The sequence below is a fragment of the Oncorhynchus tshawytscha genome, linkage group LG14, assembly GCF_018296145.1.
Source record: "Oncorhynchus tshawytscha isolate Ot180627B linkage group LG14, Otsh_v2.0, whole genome shotgun sequence".
NCBI classification, from domain to species: domain Eukaryota; kingdom Metazoa; phylum Chordata; class Actinopteri; order Salmoniformes; family Salmonidae; genus Oncorhynchus; species Oncorhynchus tshawytscha.
The window spans coordinates 28,584,513-28,605,726 of record NC_056442.1 but is presented as its reverse complement, the minus strand read 5'-3'; the positions used below and the strand labels follow the sequence as shown (position 1 = coordinate 28,605,726).

Here is a 21,214-nt window from a genome sequence, read left to right as displayed (position 1 = left end):
ATTTAACAATAGCTTGCAGTTGAGTAAGACAAGCACTGTTGAAGAATTGTTGCAAGAAGTGTAAGCTGAGCAGGTATGCTCTGTTGAGAAAAGACCAATTGTACTGTTTGTTGTCATTCCTGCCATTTTAAGAGTGTCCCCACTGGGCACAGACGTCAACTCAACGTCTATTCCACGTTGGTTCAATGTAATTTCTTTGAAATGATGTGGAAACAGCATTGATTTCAACCAGTGTGTGCCCAGTGGGTCTCCTCAAGGGTCACGTAAAAACATGGTAAGTAAGAGCAATTTCAGGATGTTTGCTGAAGCGCTTTTCTTTGGAGAGCTGTTTGTGGCTGACGTGATACATGAAGGTAATGCAGAAACGTTGTCATGGGGTGATTGACAAATGAGGACATGGTCACTAGTTGTACGCTAACCCCTTGTAACTGCCAACACATACGTAGTATGACTAATAGTTCAATGAAGGGGGGGGGGGATCTTTGATCGTGGGAACCCCCCCTCTGTGAACGTGATGGATGGAGAGGAACATGTACAACACATCAAGAATAAACATGGACATGAATCACTTGATGTCAAGGGAACCTGTGGCTGAACCAAACTCACTCTTCCAGTTCTGTCTGGGACAACAAATTAATGCATGTGAGCATTTGTTTATTTAAACCAGTCATGGCTGGTAAGTTAGTGGGAGGACATGTGGGAAACAAGGACTATTTTTTACAATGTTTTTGATGGTTTTTAATGTTTGAAAAATGCAGTGGTGTAAAGTACTTAAGTAAAAAATAATTTAAAGTACTACTTAAGTAATATTTAGGGTGTCTGTACTTTACTATTTATATTTTTACCAACTTTTACTTTTACTTCACTACATTCCTAAAGAAAATAATGAACGTTTTACTCCATACATTTTCCCTGACACACAAAAGTACTCGTTACATTTTGACAATTCACACACTTATCAAGAGAACATCCCTGGTCATCCCTACTGCCTCTGATCTGGTGGACTCACTAAACACAAATGCTTTGTTTGTAAATTATGTCTGAGTGTTGGAGTGTTCCCCTGGCTATCCATCAATAAAAAAATAAACAAAAAAATGGTGCCATCTGGTTTATACTTTTAATATTTAATTACATTTGAGCAATTTCATTTACTTTTGATACTTGAGAACAAGTATTTGATACACTGCCGATTTTGCATGTTTTCCAACTTACAAAGCATGTAGAGGTCTGTAATTTTTATCATAGGTACACTTCAACTGTGAGAGACGGAATCTAAAAATCCAGAAAATCACATTGTATGATTTTTAAGTAATTCATTAGCATTTTATTGCATGACATAAGTATTTGATCACCTACCACCCAGTAAGAATTCCGGCTCTCACAGACCTGTTAGTTTTTCTTTAAGAAGCCCACCTGTTCTCCACTCATTACCTGTATTAACTGCACCTGTTTGAACTCATTGCCTGTATAAAAGACACCTGTCCACACACTCAATCAAACAGACTCCAACCTCTCCACAATGGCCAAGACCAGAGAGCTGTGTAAGGACATCAGGGATAAAATTGTAGACCTGCACAAGGCTGGAATGGGCTACAGGACAATAGGCAAGCAGCTTGGTGAGAAGGCAATGACTGTTGGCGCAATTATTAGAAAATGGAAGAAGTTCAATATGACGGTCAATCACCCTCGGTCTGGGGCTCCATGCAAGATCTCACCTCGTGGGGCATCAATGATCATAAGGAAGGTGAGGGATCAGCCCAGAACTACACGGCAGGACCTGGTCAATGACCTGAAGAGGGCTGGGACCACAGTCTCAAAGAAAACCATTAGTAACACGCTACGCCGTCATGGATTAAAATCCTGCAGCGCACGCAAGGTCACCCTGCTCAAACCAGCGCATGTCCAGGCCTGTCTGAAGTTTGCCAATGACCATCTGGATGATCCAGAGGAGGAATGGGAGAAGGTCTGATGAGATAAAAATATTTATTTTTGGTCCAAACTCCACTCGTCGTGTTTGGAGGAAGAAGAAGGATGAGTACAATCCCAAGAACACCATCCCAACCGTGAAGCATGGAGGTGGAAACATCATTCTTTGGGGATGCTTTTCTGCAAAGGGGACAGGACGACTGCACCGTATTGAGGGGAGGATGGATGGGGCCATGTATCGCGAGATCTTGGCCAACAACCTCCTTCCCTCAGTAAGAGCATTGAAGATGGGTCGTGGCTGGGTCTTCCAGCGCTGACAACGACCCATAACACACAGCCAGGGCAACTAAGGAGTGGCTCCGTAAGAAGCATCTCAAGGTCCTGGAGTGGCCTAGCCATTCTCCAGACCTGAACCTAATAGAAAATCTTTGGAGGGAGCTGAAAGTCCGTATTGCCCAGCGACAGCCCCGAAACCTGAAGGATCTGGAGAAGGTCTGTATGGAGGAGTGGGCCAAAATCCCTGCTGCAGTGTGTGCAAACCTGGTCAAGAACTACAGGAAACGTATGATCTCTGTAATTGCAAACAAAGGTTTCTGTACCAAATATTAAGTTCTGCTTTTCTGATGTATCAAATACTTATGTCATGCAATAAAATGCTAATTAATTACTTAAAAATCATACAATGTGATTTTCTGGATTTTTGTTTTAGAGTCCGTCTCTCACAGTTGAAGTGTACCTGTGATAAAAAATGACAGACCTCTACATGCTTTGTAAGTAGGAAAACCTGCAAAATCAGCAGTGTATCAAATACTTGTTCTCCCCACTGTATATTTAAAACCAAATACTGTTAGACTTTTACTGAAGTAGTATTTTACTGGGTGACTTTTACTTGAGTCATTTTCTATTAAGGTATATTTACTATTACTCAAGTATGACAATTGAATACAATTGAACCACTGGAAAAATGTTTGAGGATGACTGTCTCCCTATTTTCCCCAGGTGGAGCCTTCACTAAATGAAACACATAAAATATGTGCTTTGTTTCCTAATCAGTTAAGTGAAAAATCTGATTAAGAGAAAGTTAAACAAATAAAATCTAGCTAAATAAATATATTTTGCACATGGCATCCACGCTTTGTCCACACGTAAAATAGCGGCACAGAGGGAGAAGGCATAGAAGACTGTAGAGAAATACAAGCCTTTCTCTGTATATCAACACCCACAATTAAAAAGCCATATCAAATCCGAGAGAACACTGTACATAGCTTCATCATGTTGTGATGCATATTTGAGAGGAAATGTCACTCAATCAAGAAATTGCGCCAGACACAGCATTGTGATGTCTTTAGAATTTGCCAAGGAAAATAACTCACACAGGAACTGATCAAACATACAATAGAACGATGCCAAGCACTTTGCAGTGTTTGCATCAACAACAGAGACATCAGATCCACTGGAGACGAGGTCCCTGCAGTATTAAGGAATCTGAGTTTAGCTGTGGACTGTGGTGTAAACGTGATGGGCTGGTGTAAACAGTCCCCATGTGGTTCTGCAGCTGTGCAAACCAATCGCGCTACCATCTGTCCAACTCAGACAATCTCATGATGTCATCGCAGGTGAGGTCACTGCTGTCACTAAGCAGAGTGACCGGGAGTAGCGTGCTGTCAGTCAGTAGCGGACACAGGTGCGGGGACATGCTCAATGCTCCAGCCCAGCCGCCTCACTGCAGTCTTTACCGACCGGCCAAAAGCAACAGCTCACGGCTGGTTGGGTTTTACTCTCCGTCAGACGTCCCCCCACCCACCACTTTCCACAAAAAAAGCCAACATTTCCCCTTTCTGTGTCCCAGGTGAACAAATATCTGCACACAGGATTTAGTGGAAATTCGATTACCCTGAAACAGTGGAGGAAAGAGAATGTCTCGTAGGGTCATGAGGTCAAAGGCTCTTGTTCGCCCAATCATCACAAAGCAGTGTCATTATTATCATTCCATTATTTATCCTCAGATGTTCCCAGTTGAACGTGACATCAAAAATACATTATTGTGTTTGTAAACTGGTGAATAAGTCATTATAGCTAGATCACTTCTTTTTTCATGACGACATCAAGTCATGTTTTGGTTCTTACAGTTGAAGTCGGAAGTTTACATGCCATCCAGGACCTCAATATCAGGCAGTGTCAGAGGAAGGCCTGAAAAATTGCCAAAGAATCCAGCCACCCAAGTCATAGACGGTTCACTTTGTTGCCGATCGTCAAACGGCACCGGAGCTTCTGCTCTCGGACCAACAGCTTCTACCTCCAAGCCATAAGTTTAAATAGCCGGACTGCTAAATAGTACATTTATGGTCCCCAAACTATCTGCACTGACTCTATCTTGTACTGACCCTACACACACTCTGTAGACTATATACACACACCATATACACACACTCTGTAGACTATATATACACACCATATACACACTCACTAGACGATATATACACACACTCACTAGACTACATATATATACACCATATACACACACTCCGTAGACTATATACACACACCATATACACACACTCTGTAGACTATATACACACCATATACACACACTCTGTAGACTATATATACACACCATATACACACTCACTAGACGATATATACACACCATATACACACACTCCGTAGACTATATACACACACCATATACACACACTCTGTAGACTATATACACACCATATACACAAACTCCGTAGACTATATACACACACCATATACACACACTCTGTAGACTATATATACACACCATATACACACTCACTAGACGATATATACACACCATATACACACACTCCGTAGACTATATACACACACCATATACACACACTCTGTAGACTATATATACACACCATATACACACTCACTAGACGATATATACACACCATATACACACACTCCGTAGACTATATACACACACCATATACACACACTCTGTAGACTATATACACACACTCACTAGACTACGTAGATGGTCAGACCGGATATAAAGACGTATGTTTCTGGTCGCTAAAAAGACGTTAACAAAACTTCCTTTCCCAACTAATATACAACGTGGCCTGGACTTCACAAAAACTGTCCTAATGACGTCATTGCAACCAGTTTGGCCCGCTAGGGTTAAAGTATTTATATTTTCTAAATGTGGAAGGCAATAATCCTCAGCAGCTTTGCATTCCAGTTTGTCCCTCCCATACAAAATCAGTTGCTTCTCCTACGTAGTGATCACATCTTGTGTCGTTTCCAATACGCCAAGGGCTAAAGGAGACCCTGAGCAATCCGCCCCAGGCATCAGTGACTGTCAGCTCAAGACCTTTGCACACTTCCCACTGCATGAGCCACAGCCAGAGTCTGATCAGTCAGGGAGGAAACGTGACTGACTACTGAATAATCTCATCCTCCAGATTAAACTAACTGTACACGCATCTGAAAAGCTGCTTTCTGAAGCCCAGCAGGTACAGCAGATATTAATAGTCGAATCAGTGATCTTGTTGGAGGTTGGTTTGGAAGGCAGTTAGTTGAGAATGGCCAAACAGGCTGATGTCAACATTTAAGGTATATATTGTATTACGATAACCTGATTACTACTACCAATATTCAATGTTATGTACTGTAGCTACATTTCTATGAGCTGGGAGATTATTTACATTTACCCTCCTATATAAGAGTGTTGATAAGCAGCTATGAAGCCACATAAAGTACGAGAGAGAGAGAGAGAGAGAGAGAGAGAGAGAGAGAGAGAGAGAGAGAGAGAGAGAGAGAGAGAGAGAGAGAGAGAGAGAGAGAGAGAGAGAGAGAGAGAGAGAGAGAGAGAGAGAGAGAGAGAGAGAGAGACCTATTTATTAGTTTATTTTAATATCAGAAGCCCCTGGGCCAGATACAGAATGTGCCGTGTTCAAAGGGGAGAGAGAGAGAGAATTGTTGAACTACAGTATACTGAACTAGTACTATTGAAAACCATACAATGAAAACATGTATGGGACACACACATTGCTTAGACGTGTCCACTGTGATATTCCCTCATACAGTGAAATGATCCATGCTTCACATGTCCTGCTTTGTGTACCTCTCTTCTGATTGGAAATCAATATGATAATAACTGACCTGACCTTAAGTCCTTAACCCTTAAGTCCTCTAGGGACACTGACCAAATATACCAGCATTTTCCCACCATGCAGCTGGGGGCCCTCAGCAGGTGCAGCTGATTAACAAATCCTACTCTCTTAAGGATAGTTATGAGAGGGAAAAACTCCCTTCCCACTGAGAACATTTGCTTTTCGTCCATTTGGTTTTAATCCAGGAGGAATAGAGAGCTCAGCTCAGCTGGGTTGGACCCTATCAGTCATCTAACCTCCTGGCTCAACCAAAGAGGAAACTATACTTTCCATCACAGGCTGAAGAGTTATCAGCTAACTGAATTAGACAAGCTTTACCTAAGGACTTTATCAGACCATGACAAGTGTAATGTAAATGAGAAATGTTGAGCACACTACATATTTCAATTGAAACAGAGCTATGGAGTGTAATTCTAGTGTTAAAGCTCATGTCATGTGTCATGTAGCATAATGGTCAGATCTAGAATCCCATTGGAGATGTATACTGTATGTGCTAAGATGTTGTTGAAAATGATTTAACATTTCATTATGAACAAACGTGTATGCGGAATTGGTTGAATTCTGAGGTACTCAACAAATCGTCCACGAAAGAATGGTATAAACACTGGACGTGGACCCTGAATGTCTTGGTTAAGAGGGCGGTCTAGGCTGCTTATCTCTGTGGTCTGTTTTTAAAACCCTCTTTGGTTTAAAAGATCTCTCTAGATCTCTGGAGATGGCCATTGTCACTGAAATGAAATGCTGATAGTTGCTTTAAGAAAATACTGATAAAAGGGGAAGCCTTTTAGCTCAGCGCCACGTCCCAGAGCCTGTGTAAGAGAGCATTGCTATATATTGAGAACATGCATTACACTCTCGTAAACACAAAATGGCATGACACATACAATGATTAAAAAGGCAATCTGCAATTGATACATCATTTTTTTTAAACTTAAATTAATGACATGTACCCACTGATTCTTGATAACTTATAAAATGCCTTAGAAATGCCTCACGGGCTTAGTTCAACTGTCGTACCCATCAGAACCCAAAATAGAAACTTGTTTAACTCTGATGTTTGTAAACAAAGTAAATGTAATGGTTAAAACTATCATTTTGATATCATGGATGGTCAGTGCTTACATCCATAACTCTGTTTATGTGGTTACATTTCTCCAGCGCCATCCCTCATCTTTTTACCGAAACCGGGGCGGAGAGATGCTTTGTTATTGTTTCAACTGCTGATTGAGGCTTTACGGTGAGCAATTTGGCATGAGTATCAATATGAACGTATAGTGTTATTTGACCCGTTTATGGCAAATGGAATTACGTTGAGCATTGCCATATCTACAGTCTATTGCCCAGCTGTCACAGCTGCATTTTAGCTGATGCCTACGGTCTCTGACTCCTGTGAGACCACAGTTTAGTTATGAATGCGTATACATGTTGTAAGTAGCCTCTTCATTTCCTATTCCGTCCACCAATGGTAATACAGCAGCAGTCATCCTGATATAGGAAAAGTCCATGATATGACTTTTGACTCAATATCCTCTCCTTATTATGTAGGAAAGAGTTTGAGGGGGAAGCGTATGCTTCCTAAAGCTACGGCAGCTACAGCATGTGATGTGTATGGTGAAGTAGCTTGCTGGAGCCTTGTAGCATTAGGTCAACTGACTTGGTGGAAAAGTCAGAGCATCACCTCATCAGATTGGGAAGCCAAAGGATCCAGTTTGTCTTGGCCCTGTATAGTCACAACTCAACTGCTAAGGAAAAACACTGCAAATATGGGCTGGATGACACAACAGAGTTACATGTCATGAATATTGCAGTAAATCAGCACACAATGGACAGATGCAGGAAAAAATGCTGGACACATGCTGGAAATACAGGATTCAAGCATTTTGAAGAATCTTTATTAGCTCCTCCAAGCTAATAACTAGGCTTTGGCTTTGAGGGCTAAAAGAGACCATGGTTCGAACCCCAGTCAGTTATACAAGGACACCCTAATTGACCTATTGAGTGAATATTCCAATAGTATTTCATTCCGTTTCACATTGACGTTTCTTTGCGATTACTAAGACTACAAATAAAGCTTTTGCCATATTGTCTGATGAATATAGAGGATTTTGAATGATTCTTTTAATGTCTTATTCTACGGGAGTGACAAGAAAAACAGCATCTGTGACCTTGCAAATAACTGTCTAATCAGTCTGCTACCCTGTCATTCATCAAGTGTAACAAGAGTTTAACTCTTTCTCTAAATACTTACCTCATTCCCTTCATTACTGGCCCCATTCATTTTTTTATTTAACCTTTATTTAACTAGGCAAGTCAGTTAAGAACAAATTCTTATTTACAATGACGGCCTACCAAAAGGCAAAAGGCCTCCTGCGGGGACGGGGGCCTGGGATTTAAATAAATAAATAAATACAATATAAATACAGGACAAAACACACATCACAACAAGAGAGACACAACACTACATGAAGAGAGACCTAAGACAACAACATAACAGCAAAACATGACAACACTGTTAACACAGTAAATGGATCAGCTGTACTGTTCATGACACTAGAGCTGTCACCATTACAATCTCTCAAGAACATGTACTTTACCTACTGTAAACTGTACATGATTAGTGGTCATTCAACAGCTTTTCAGCTCTCCTCCAACTCAAACAAGCACCTCAAATCAGACCATCGAGGATGTTGATGACTTTTGCTGTCGTTTTATGTTTTGCTCCTCTTCTCCCCCTCACACACGTCTCAAAATTAGCAGAAACGTTCACATGACTGCCACTGTTGATGTGTCTAATGTGCCTGTGAACGGATCGGTTCACTTTCCCAGAGAAAACTGTCTCTCTGTGACTCATTGCCTCACTGGCCAACAATGTGATATGCAGGAGCTGTGATGGAGCAGCATCTGTTTAGGCCACTCAGGATTAGCAGGAGGGGGAGAGATCAAATTGTACTTGTCACATGCGCCGAATACAACAGGTGTAGACTTTACCGTGAAATGATTACTTAAGAGCCCTTCCCAACGATGCAGAGTTTTTAAAAATCTGACAAAATAAAATAGTAGCACAAAAGGAATAAAATACTATATACAGGGGGTACCAGTACCAGATCAATGTGGAGCTATATACAGGGAGTACCAGTACCAGATCAATGTGGAGCTATATACAGGGAGTACCAGTACCAGATCAATGTGGAGCTATATACAGGGAGTACCAGTACCAGATCAATGTGGAGCTATATACAGGGAGTACAGGTACCAGATCAATGTGGAGCTATATACAGGGAGTACCAGTACCAGATCAATGTGGAGCTATATACAGGGAGTACCAGTACCAGATCAATGTGGAGCTATATACAGGGAGTACCAGTACCAGATCAATGTGGAGCTATATACAGGGAGTACCAGTACCAGATCAATGTGGAGCTATATACAGGGAGTACCAGTACCAGATCAATGTGGAGCTATATACAGGGAGTACCAGTACCAGATCAATGTGGAGCTATATACAGGGAGTACAGGTACCAGATCAATGTGGAGCTATATACAGGGAGTACAGGTACCAGATCAATGTGGAGCTATATACAGGGAGTACCAGTACCAGATCAATGTGGAGCTATATACAGGGAGTACCAGTACCAGATCAATGTGGAGCTATATACAGGGGGTACCAGTACCAGATCAATGTGTAGCTATATACAGGGAATACCAGTACCAGATCAATGTGGAGCTATATACAGGGAGTACCAGTACCAGATCAATGTGGAGCTATATACAGGGGGTACCAGTACCAGATCAATGTGAAGCTATATACAGGGGGTACCAGTACCAGATCAATGTGGAGCTATATACAGGGAGTACCAGTACCAGATCAATGTGGAGCTATATACAGGGAGTACCAGTACCAGATCAATGTGGAGCTATATACAGGGAGTACCAGTACCAGATCAATGTGGAGCTATATACAGGGAGTACCAGTACCAAATCAATGTGGAGCTATATACAGGGAATACCAGTACCAGATCAATGTGGAGCTATATACAGGGAGTACCAGTACCAGATCAATGTGGAGCTATATACAGGGAGTACCAGTACCAGATCAATGTGGAGCTATATACAGGAGTACCAGTACCAGATCAATGTGGAGCTATATACAGGGAGTACCAGTACCAGATCAATGTGGAGCTATATACAGGAGTACCAGTACCAGATCAATGTGGAGCTATATACAGGGAATACCAGTACCAGATCAATGTGGAGCTATATACAGGGAGTACCAGTACCAGATCAATGTGAAGCTATATACAGGGGGTACCAGTACCAGATCAATGTGGAGCTATATACAGGGAGTACCAGTACCAGATCAATGTGGAGCTATATACAGGGAGTACCAGTACCAGATCAATGTGGAGCTATATACAGGGAGTACCAGTCCCAGATCAATGTGGAGCTATAACCATTTAATGAACTATTTAGCACTCTTATGCCTATTTAGCAGTTTTATGGCTTGGGGGTAGAATCTGTCTCTGAGCTTGTTGGTCCAGGAGACGATGCTCTGGTACCATTTGCATGACTGTAGCAGAGTGAACATTCTATGGCTTGGGTGGCTGAAGCCTTTGGCAATTTTTCGGGCCTTCCACTGACACAGCCTAATATCGAGGTCCTGGATGACAGGGAGCTCGTACCCAGTGATGTACTGAGCACTCACCACCTGCTGTAGAGCTTTGCATTCGAGGTCAGTGCGTTTGGCACACCAAGCAGTGATGTAGCCAGTCAAGATGTTCTTGATGGTGTAGCTGTAAAACTTTGAGGAGCAGAGGGCTCGTGCCAAATCTTTTCAGCCTTCTGAAGGGGGAAAGGTGGTGTCATGCCCTCTTCACGACGGTGCGGGTGTGTATGGACCATGTTAAGTCCTTAGTGATGTGGATACCAAGGAACTTGAAGCTCTCGACCTGCTCCACAACAGCCCTGTCGATGTGGATGGAGTGTGCTCTCCTATAGCTCACGATCAGCTCCTTGGTCTTGCTGACGTTGAGGGAGAGGTTGTTGTCCTGGCACCACACTGCCAAGTCTCTGACCTCCTCCCTGTAGGCTGACTCATCGCCGTCTGCCTGCCACATCATGCCATCAGCAAACTTGATGATGGTGTTGGAGTCGTTAGCTGCCATGCAGTTGTGGGTGAACAGGGAGTACTGGAGGGTACTATGCACACACCCATGAGGGGCCCCCTTGTTGAGGGTCAGCGTGGCGGAAGTGTTGTTGCCTACCCTCACCACCTGGGGCCGGCCCATCAGAAAGTCCAGGATCCAGTTGCAGAGGGAGGGTTTCAGTCCCAGGTTCCCTAGCTTGGTTATGAGCTTGGAGGGGACTGTGTTGAACGCTGAGCTGTAATCTATGAACAGAATTCTCACATAGTTATTTCCCCTCTTGTCCGGGTGGGAGAGGTCAGTGTGAAGTGCAATTGAGATTGCGTCGTCTGTGGATCTGTTGGGGCGGTATGCGAACTGGAGTGGGTCTAGGGTGTCTGGGATGATGGTGTTGATGTCTGTCATGACCAGCCTCTCAAAGCACTTCATAATTACAGATGTGAATGCTACAGGACGATAGTCATTTAGGGAGGTTCCCTTGGAGCTCTTGGGAACAGGGACAATGGTTTGAAAGTTTTTGGGATTATAGACTAGGGCGAGGAGAGTTTGAAAATATCAGTGAAGACACTTGCCAGCTGGTCTAAGCATGTTCAGAGAACCTGCTCTGGTATTCTCTCTCCTGGTGTTCAGAGAACCTGCTCTGGTATTCTCTCTCCTGGTGTTCAGAGAGAAGGAGAGAGAAGGAGTGAGAAGGAGAGAGAGAAGGGAGGAAGAGGACACACACCAACACCCACAGTAGATGGAGAGAAAACTGGACAAGAGAAACAGACATCAAACATCCATCAGAACAGGGAGACAACTACACTTTATGACATCAGAGGGCTAGTATGGCTTGTTGACCAAACTTCCCCACGTAGGTGTGCCAGAGAAGATAAGACATTATTCAGTTATCACTGAAACCTTTGCCCCGCCTCTTACTGTATATTCCCCCATAGAGAATATCACTGGCTTTTGACTGCTGAAACACGTATGGTACAACTTCCAAGCTGTTCAACATTGTGTTATTCCTGAAGTCTGTATTCCTACGTTTATCTATGATCATGATGATAGTACAACTACAAGTATCATCAGGAGTGCAGTGAGTGTAATAACACTGGCAAGGTATACAGTTCGTAACGGCTTTGCTCATATTGTCTGCGGTACTGCTTTGGGTAACTGTCAGCTACGTATTTCTCCAGCAAATAAAAGAGGGAAAGAAGGACAGATGAGGTTTCTGTTCAGGTTTTGTTTTCAGTTATGGGATGGGAAACAATCCAAGGGGAAGATTGGAAAACGTTATGTGGCGAATCAGTTTGATTTAAACTGATATATGAATCCCTCCCCGTTATGGATCCAGAGATGTATAACAGATATTACGTTAGACAACTGTCTTCATTCAACCTGAGGTCCAAACTGTGGGGGGAGAGAATGGAGTACTGCCCAGAATGGGTGGTCTGTCCATAGAAATAGACTACCCATTGGTCAAGACACAGTCTGAGGGGCTTTGTCCCTTCTAGTAAATATTTTCTAAGGGTCTGTTTTGCTCAACTGTCTCGACCAACGATGTATATAAACCCTAGACTGCTGATCTTATGTATTGGCCATTGATACGCTTTGAAGCAGCTCTCCATAGGAATGAATGGAATTCTACAATATTTCAATTAAATGTTTCAAGGACAAAATTACATTTATTTAAGTATTATTTTGCTATAGTGGCAACAGTAGTAGACATTAGTCATCTCGAATATTATACTTTAAGGATTTTTACCAAACATATTTAAAAAAAACGTCATTTGTATGTTTAGCTCACATAATATAATTTAAAGTATGCATTAAGGTGTCTGTAATAGAATACATGTTTCAAAAATGAATGTAGACATGAATAAATGCATTTCTATAGCTTCCAAAATGTTTTTTACAATGGTGGGGGAGTGCCAAGATGGAGGCTTCGACACAGCGCCCAATACAGTCATCTAGTATATACATAAACCATTGATCTCAAGTCAATCTAACTTTAACATTTTAAATAAGGACCCAAAACTTCCAATTATTTTCTGTGATTGAAACTCCTAGGCCAGCTGAGCCTGTCCTGACCTGTCTGTTAGAGAAGGATGATTGAAAAAGACAGCCGCTGCCGCTGAGAGACAAGAGAGTGGAATTAATTGGGAATTCAACAAACACATAGCAGACTCCTGAGAAGCAGCAACTCCACTCTTGCAGATGGTCTTGTCAGTGGCACGACTATATCCATACAGTGATGTACCCTTTGGAAGTGGAGATCATTTAGCCTGGTCCCAGATATGTTTCTGCTGTCTTGCCAACTCCTGGCATGATCAATGGCAAGACAGCACAAACAGAACTGGGACTAGTCTAGGTATCATTTTGGGGGTAAATGATGACTGATGCTTCGGGTGAAGGGATAAGGGTTACTTTGTAGGATGATATGGGAAGTAGAGTGGATTTCAATGCAGCAGGTTAGGTTTGATCAGGACATCTGTCACCAGAGGAAAGGCAGATGCAATACATGACTGTGCCTCGCTAGAGCTTTTGAACTGCCAGAACCAAATATTTCCCATTTTATTTCATCAATTCATCACTTCTGCCAAAAAGTGGCAGCATGCAATTTAATTTAATGTATTTTTTTTTACTCCATCTGAGGGGGAAGATTTCTACCTTCTACAGAGTAAAATGTATTAACTTCTACATGAAAGTGTTTTTCCCCCTTATCATGCAACTCAGAACCAAGTATCAATTGTACAAAATGCAACTGACTTATATAGAAAGCACATCTTTGCTATTCTTCCATAACAACTCTAGACCAAGCACAGTATCATAGGATATAGCGTCTGCCTGAGGACATGCCAATAGGATTTCACTTGTGCAATAAACTCTTAACATGACAGCGCTGTGCAGTATCTGCTCTTTGTCGTCAATTGGCAGTTACCAGTTAACGCTCTGCTCAATCTCCCTTTAAATGGCCCTATGTAAATCTTTCCTGAGATCAAGCTGCAGCCTGATAGAGTCAAACAAGGTTCAGGCTTTGATCATTGACCAATCAGGAGCACCATAAAGTCAGTTGCCATCTAAGAAGTCTGATAGCCATCAGGTCTCCCAATAAAAGAGCCATTTTTATAGGAACAAATTCTATCCAAATAAATCCTGTTTTCTTTCTTTGGTTTGGCTCTGGGGTCAGAGTCATTTGGGGTCACGGTAATGGCACCAGTCATTCATGAGTTAACCCCTTCTTTGCCTTCTACTACCCATGCACTGATAGCTTGGCTTGGGGAGGAGCTGCACAGTGGAGCAAAGGTAACTACATTTTGTGAAATGGATGTCAATTTTGAATCCGTGTGTGATCATTAATGTCTCCATTTTTTTTAATCCTAAAAGGTCCCTTACGAGCAATAAAGAGATGGACCAGAGATGAAATGTATAAGTCTTCTCTATGACAAATGAACTTGAATTTAGATGATCATTTGCCCAAGATTCCTATCATGGCTGATGCATTTCTCTTTAATTGACTAAAGAGCAACAGCTGAGACATCACGAGGAGTTAGATTAACGTGGTATCATAAATCAACAATTCACTTACCTTGATTTTAAGTGTTAGTACAAAGGCACAATAGTATAGGCAGGTACAATTGGATAATACCCTGAACGGAAGTTGTCACACAAATATGCAAACATCAGGCAATACTGTGTCAGTTCCAGCTGTATTCAATCTGATCTATGAAATTGTATCACATGTAAAGTTCTGTTGTGTTATATCTCTAGCTAGCAATAGTGAACACTAAACTTGTCAGTTAGAGGACACATTCTTCCAACACAGGCAACTACCTCTGAAAAATCAAATAATAGCAATAATGAAGACCCACAGACCTGCAACGAGCAGTCGCGGAATCCTGACACTGTATTCTTCCACTGTGTTGTGCTGCACATGAAGATAGCATTGATTGTGGGTTTCTGGACTGTCTTGACTATTGCATAATTATTTGAATTTTTATTGGCTGCCATTTTGAATTTCCTATTTACTTAAACAAACAACCCACTGGGCACACACCGGTTGAATCAACTTTGTTTCCATGTCATTTCAATGAAATTACTGCAACCACAAATACAAAGATGGATGAAATGAGTCAGGTACTTAGCTTTTCAGGAGAGCAGTAGGTTGAATAATGAGTATGACTAATGAGCTGCATGATCATCGGCCAATACAAAGTTCTGTGATCTGTTTGGGCTTTTCTCAAACATGCATTACATTCTATGCACCTGTTAGATTTGGCAGCAATAGTGATGGATTCCATACCAGACCACCACTGTTCAGCCAAACCTAATGACTGAAACTAAATTACCATCTAATGATCTGTTATGAAGGAATATTGAAATTGCTAAGGGCATTTTCAATATCGCAGGCATTAGCCCTCTCATTATGTTGGAGCAATCAAATCAAATATTGTCCATTCGAAAAGACAGGTGCAGTCAATTATGGGAAGAGAAGAGATTGTGGTCACAGCTGTGAGTGAGAGCATTTTCTCAGTCTATGATTTCCGGCCGCATTGCGACACAGTCAAACTGATATTTGCATCTGAATCCTCTGAATGAAACGACTGCATTCCTCCCATCTCTCGGCATCAAATAAAGTACAACATACAGAGTACAGTGATGCTTAGCTGATTTGTAGGCCCAAGGAGGGTAAAACTGCTTTCTGAACGGATTATGAGTATTTAAACATTCTAAAAGGAGGTAACTGACTGCCTGATAGAAGAGATGAGAAGATAGGGTCACAGGTGGATCCCAATGTTTTATGTTTTATGATACAGCCTCCCTGTTGTCGATACATAAGTCATGTGGAATTGCACTAAAACCCAACTATTTGACCAGAGCTCCCCCTGGGGGGAAATGTGCTCACTTACAACCAAGAAAAATTATATGAACATAAAGAGGGGCATAAGTCATTTATTTTTGCGTAAAATATTGTGCAGGTGTACATAAAGGATGTTTAATTTTTTAAAACTTTTGTGATATCAGGGGAGAACTAGTGTTTCATTACTTACCAAGATAACTAACAAACCAGCACAGTACAAAGAATCACACCCTTCTGTATTTTCTAGTTGCAATGCAAACTATTTACCAAGCTTAATCTGAAGATACACTGATACTGGAAAAGATACACTGGATACTATCTGTGTAGCTACTACAACTACAATATAGAGCAGGGAGTTTGTCAATCGACATACTGTACCGTGGCCATCTGACAGGAAGATAACCACCAGAGGGCACTGTTGTACAGCAAAGTGACCCTCCTCACCATCTCCTACTGTCACATACTTAATGAACACACACCCCCGCCAGGGATCACATAAGTCAGAGTGTGTGGCTCAATAAAGACACAGTCATGGTCTCATGGATGACTGAAGTCAGGGATCTTTAAACTAATGGTATAGTGTGTTTCATCGACATTACAACAACATTTAGTAGGATAGGCGTGGTATGGTATGCAGCAGTGGTGTCATGCGTTAACCATTTTATGTAAAAAGGAAATCATTTTGGATTATTTCACCAAGAATAAGAGGTAGGTTTAAAGGTAATATATATGCTAAACTATGTATACCCGTTTATATTATAGCATATATCATGCTCATAGATTCGATGTATAAAGTCACTATTACAATGAACAGGAGAGAGGTTCAAATAACAGCCGCAATGTTAGACACATTATACAGAAAAACAAATAGGTTACAAATAAGTCCACCAATGTGGTATTACTAGTAAGCGAAGCGAGCTTAAAAGACTACCTCAAACGTCCTTGCTCTTCTGTCCCGTGAAATTTCTGCCTGGCACGTGTGTCTACATAAAGATCGAAAAGAAAACTAAAGAAAACAGGCACAGTGTGCCTTTCAACACTGCCAAAAACCCAAAGCGTGTCAAATAATGTTGGTGATTCAAGCTCTAGGGATTTCGTAACTTTCAGTGAGAACATATGTTGTCGATGTAATTGAGGACATGAAGACTGGTGGGTTTCCTGCTGATCTTAAACAAGTCTTTCTTCTCTTTACTCTATTACAACTCTATGCTGTGTGCCAACAACAAATACCTGTGGGCACCATCCATCTGGAGAGCCCCGTCCATGCACGCCTTGCATCAATGCTATGGCCTTAGTTGTGCCCAAAACCTGAGCAACTAATTATATTTTTCAACTTACTGCTTGCTCACTTGGGGAAATAGCCGTCAGGGGTGAAATAACATAAAAGTCACCTTTGGAAATGACAGAATGAACCTTACAATTTTTATATATATATTTAAATGTAAAAATGGAGACATACTATTCTATATCCTCTCCTCTCTAAATTGTTGATTTATTCTCTCCTCTCTCCTTTGTTTTTTCCCTCTCTCAAGGAAGTTATTCCATGCTGGGAAAACAGACATGCATTTTCTCCCCCAAATGTTCCAGCTATCTGCATAGTGAAAATCGTACACTTTTCAATATCCTTGCTTCCCTACTCAATGTCCCGCCACAGTAAAGGAGCTTCATCGATTCACTTGTTCTACTCTCCAGTGAAGAAGAAGCTTCTGTATGGTGGTGGGGGATGGGGAGGAGTACACCCCAACAACCACAGGCCTCGCTCTGGATATGTGAGAGAAGATAGATTGGCCTGAAAGCCTGCTTCCTGGGGCCTACATTTTACTGACATAGAAGCCTCTGACAGCTAAAAGCTGGAACCTTCTCAGTTGCCGCAGCGACCCAGGCCTGACAGTCTATAAATGTGAGGTTATGGTGGATCCATGAGTGTCTCCTTTCAGCCCAACACTGAGTCTGTGTCCTAATGGGTCATGGTCAAAAGTAGTGCACTAAATAAAGAGAGGGAGGGTTGGAAAAGTGCAGTCACTGTGACGTGTGGCCTGCAGAGGCATGTACTCTATGTACTGTAGATAGTCAAACTATTCCCTGGCTCACCGCCACATCACAGAGACCCCCCACAGTTTGACAAAAGAGGACACTCAGAGGATGAGTCCCAAATGGCACCCTATTCCCTATACAATGCTCTACTTTTGACCAGGGCCCGTAGAGTGAACTATGTAGGGAATAGGGTGCCATTGGGGACACAACAAGCATATCTCTCCAGGAATAGCTGGCCAATTCAATAGGACAGGGCCTCTTAAGGCAGAATCCAATTCAAATAGCGGCTACCTCGCATAAGATAGAGAGAATACCGAGATGTTAAGCCTACTCATTCATCATAATGTAGCAAACATTTACAGAGTGAAAATGTTAATATGACATCTTTATAACTACATGTAAACCTTAACATAGTTCACATTGTTTGTTTGGACTGACACACACACACACACACACACACATGCACACGTTGATTATGTTTGAATGAGGGACAACTTCTTTTTCGGTCCTTTATGTCGGTTGGACAATCAGAACCCATTGGCTTGCATAACGCAGTTCAACCTTTACGTTGTATAATGCACAGTTATTTGCCTTTCTGCAAAAGTTAAACACGGGTTCTGCTTCAGTGAAGCCATGGTCAAGGTTAGCTAGGCTACACTAACCAGCTTTGTCTGTCCATGACTATGGTGTAGGGGCTTGTCCACCCATTTGCGTCAGATCCTCACATGGGAGCTTTGAGTTTTGTGATGTAAGTACCCATATTGAAATATAATTATTATACCATGTCAGTCATATTGTGTGTACCCATTAGTGTTCCGGTCGAATTGCTGTGGTCTAAGGGTCATTGTCCCTTCTGGTAATCCTATTTCTATGCATACCACTTCCCCTGGTGTGTATAATATGTATAGAGTGTGATATACCACTAGATAGCTTCTGTGTATGTTTAAGGGGGCAAGCCAAGCCTTAATGGTTCAGAAAACCGCCCTCTTAACCACAGTTCCAGACCAGAACTACTGTGTATAGCCTAGTCAGACAAAATGATTCCCTTTTATCATCTCCACTTCACCCAGCTGTTGCGTAACATTCAATCTAATCAAAGCTGTCACTGAAACGTTCACGAGAGTAGAGGGAGAGGGGAAAACTGTGGAAACACGATATAGATCAGTTGATGTGGATCCCAGGCACCTCATGGAAACATTGACAGAGAAAATATATCTAAACATTTGCCCTTGGTTGGATGGGAGACTTTCATGATAAACAAACCTAGAACGTAAGTGCCTGTTGGGGAAACATTTAGCTAATCTCCATGCTGGATAACAGGCGCAGAGATGACGATGATGATGGTCTTGGGTGAGGCTGGAGATGTGGGTTGGCGGTAGTCAACTTGATTTGCCAATTGTGTTTAGTATGTGTACTTTGAGAAAAGATCATTCATGCATGAAATAATCGTCTGACTTGTCATATTGGGCACATCAAAGGAGGTACCTAAAAGACCATGTGACAATGACCCTGTTTGTTATCAGGTTTGACAATAGATTTTAAGAGCAAATCCTTATTTTATCTCCATTGGATTATACTTCATGGTCATTTAATGCCATTCTGTAAAAAAAATGTTTGGTATTATACAAGCAAGCAAAGAACAATCGGTACCAAGGGTCTGTTCTGATTTTAATTATGATAGGTCTACAGATTTCATCCATTTTCCTTATTGCCATTGGAAGTGAACCATTTGTCTTCAGGGCACAGCGGGGAACCTGGCAAGGCGCTTCGGCAGATTTCTTTTTCTTTTTTCACACTGATCCATAACAATAGAATTTTGAATAGTTGGATTTTTGATTTCAAATGAATATGCAAACTTAAACTCTCCTTCTCACAGTGGGCCAGAAAGCTGTGTGTGTGTGTGTGTGAGAGACTGTGTTTGTTTGCACTTGTGTGACTGTTTGCATGCACGTGTTTGTTACAGCTATCGTTTTATAAGAGATCACTTGAGAACATGAGTGATGAGGCTGCGAGACTCACACCATAGGGTGAGTTTCTTTGGATTATTCAGTAAACATATTGGTCTAGTCACAGTGTTCGTGCAATGCTCCGCCAATGTAGTATAATATTAGATTGTGCTTTTAGACTCCAGAGTAGGCCATAAACATCAGAATGTACCACTCCTTTGGAGACAGCAAATCTAGACCAACATATTTGGCTCTCATTGATTGGTGGTTGTATGCATTTGGTTTTGTAACTTCAACAAGGGACCAATGCTAAGACCAGGGTCATGTGAAGTTGGCTGAAACTGGGAGGGACGACCTGGACTGAAGAGCGTCTGCTAAATCAATTACCTGTAAGCCACCAAATTTCTATTTCCGTTGAAAAACTTTTTAAAAACTGTTTCAGATGCATGTCCCAATGAACACAGACCAGATTTGCATGTTCTAATTCAAATATTCCTTGATAACACTGCTATTTTACGCTTACGTGTTTTGGCAAAGCAGGCCCTGCACAGAATACCATTGTTCCCCGGTCAACCGGGGCTCCCCTCCTTGACTCACCATATGGCTTTGGCTAAAGATGGCGTCATCAGGATCAGGGCATGGACGCCTTGCAGACAGTGTTTTCTCTCTTCACACCTGTGTTAATTTATGGTGTAGCCTCTCGTTTGATCAACACAGAGAGACAAAGGCCAAACAAAGCTCTCAGGTACAGAGGCGATGACTGTGTTTGATGTTGCAGCTCTGGGCCATTGTTTAAAGAAGATGGATTACCTATGTTCCATTCATGAACACATTCTGGCCCTTCTTAAATGGGGACGTGCTGGCTATATGGCTCTGAGTTATAAACGATTTAGCCAATGAAAACGCTCAAATCAAAAGAAACTACTGGGCCTTAGCCTTAATGACCTCACTGTTACGGTCTGGAGAAAATGTGTTTGCATTCATGTTCATGCTGATGACACTAATGTTAAATGTTGACACTAACGCTGAGAAATAGAATGCATTGCTATGTAGTTCTAGTGTATTGTACAGTTGTCATAAACATGCGTGAGCACCTTATAAAGGCTTATCATCTCACAACGATTCAAACTATTAACAACCATTGTGTCGTCGAGGCAATCTCCTACAAAGAGAAAC

At 41.8% G+C, this 21,214-nt stretch overlaps 1 long non-coding RNA gene across 1 annotated transcript; it reads left to right on the top strand.

Annotated features, from left to right (window-relative positions):
* The first annotated feature begins 16,575 nt into the window (after positions 1-16,575).
* LOC112266928 lies at positions 16,576-21,206 on the top strand. Its single transcript, XR_002956019.2, has 3 exons — positions 16,576-16,766; positions 17,591-20,427; positions 20,579-21,206. It is a non-coding gene; the product is annotated as an uncharacterized LOC112266928 (long non-coding RNA).
* Positions 21,207-21,214: the final 8 nt, after the last annotated feature.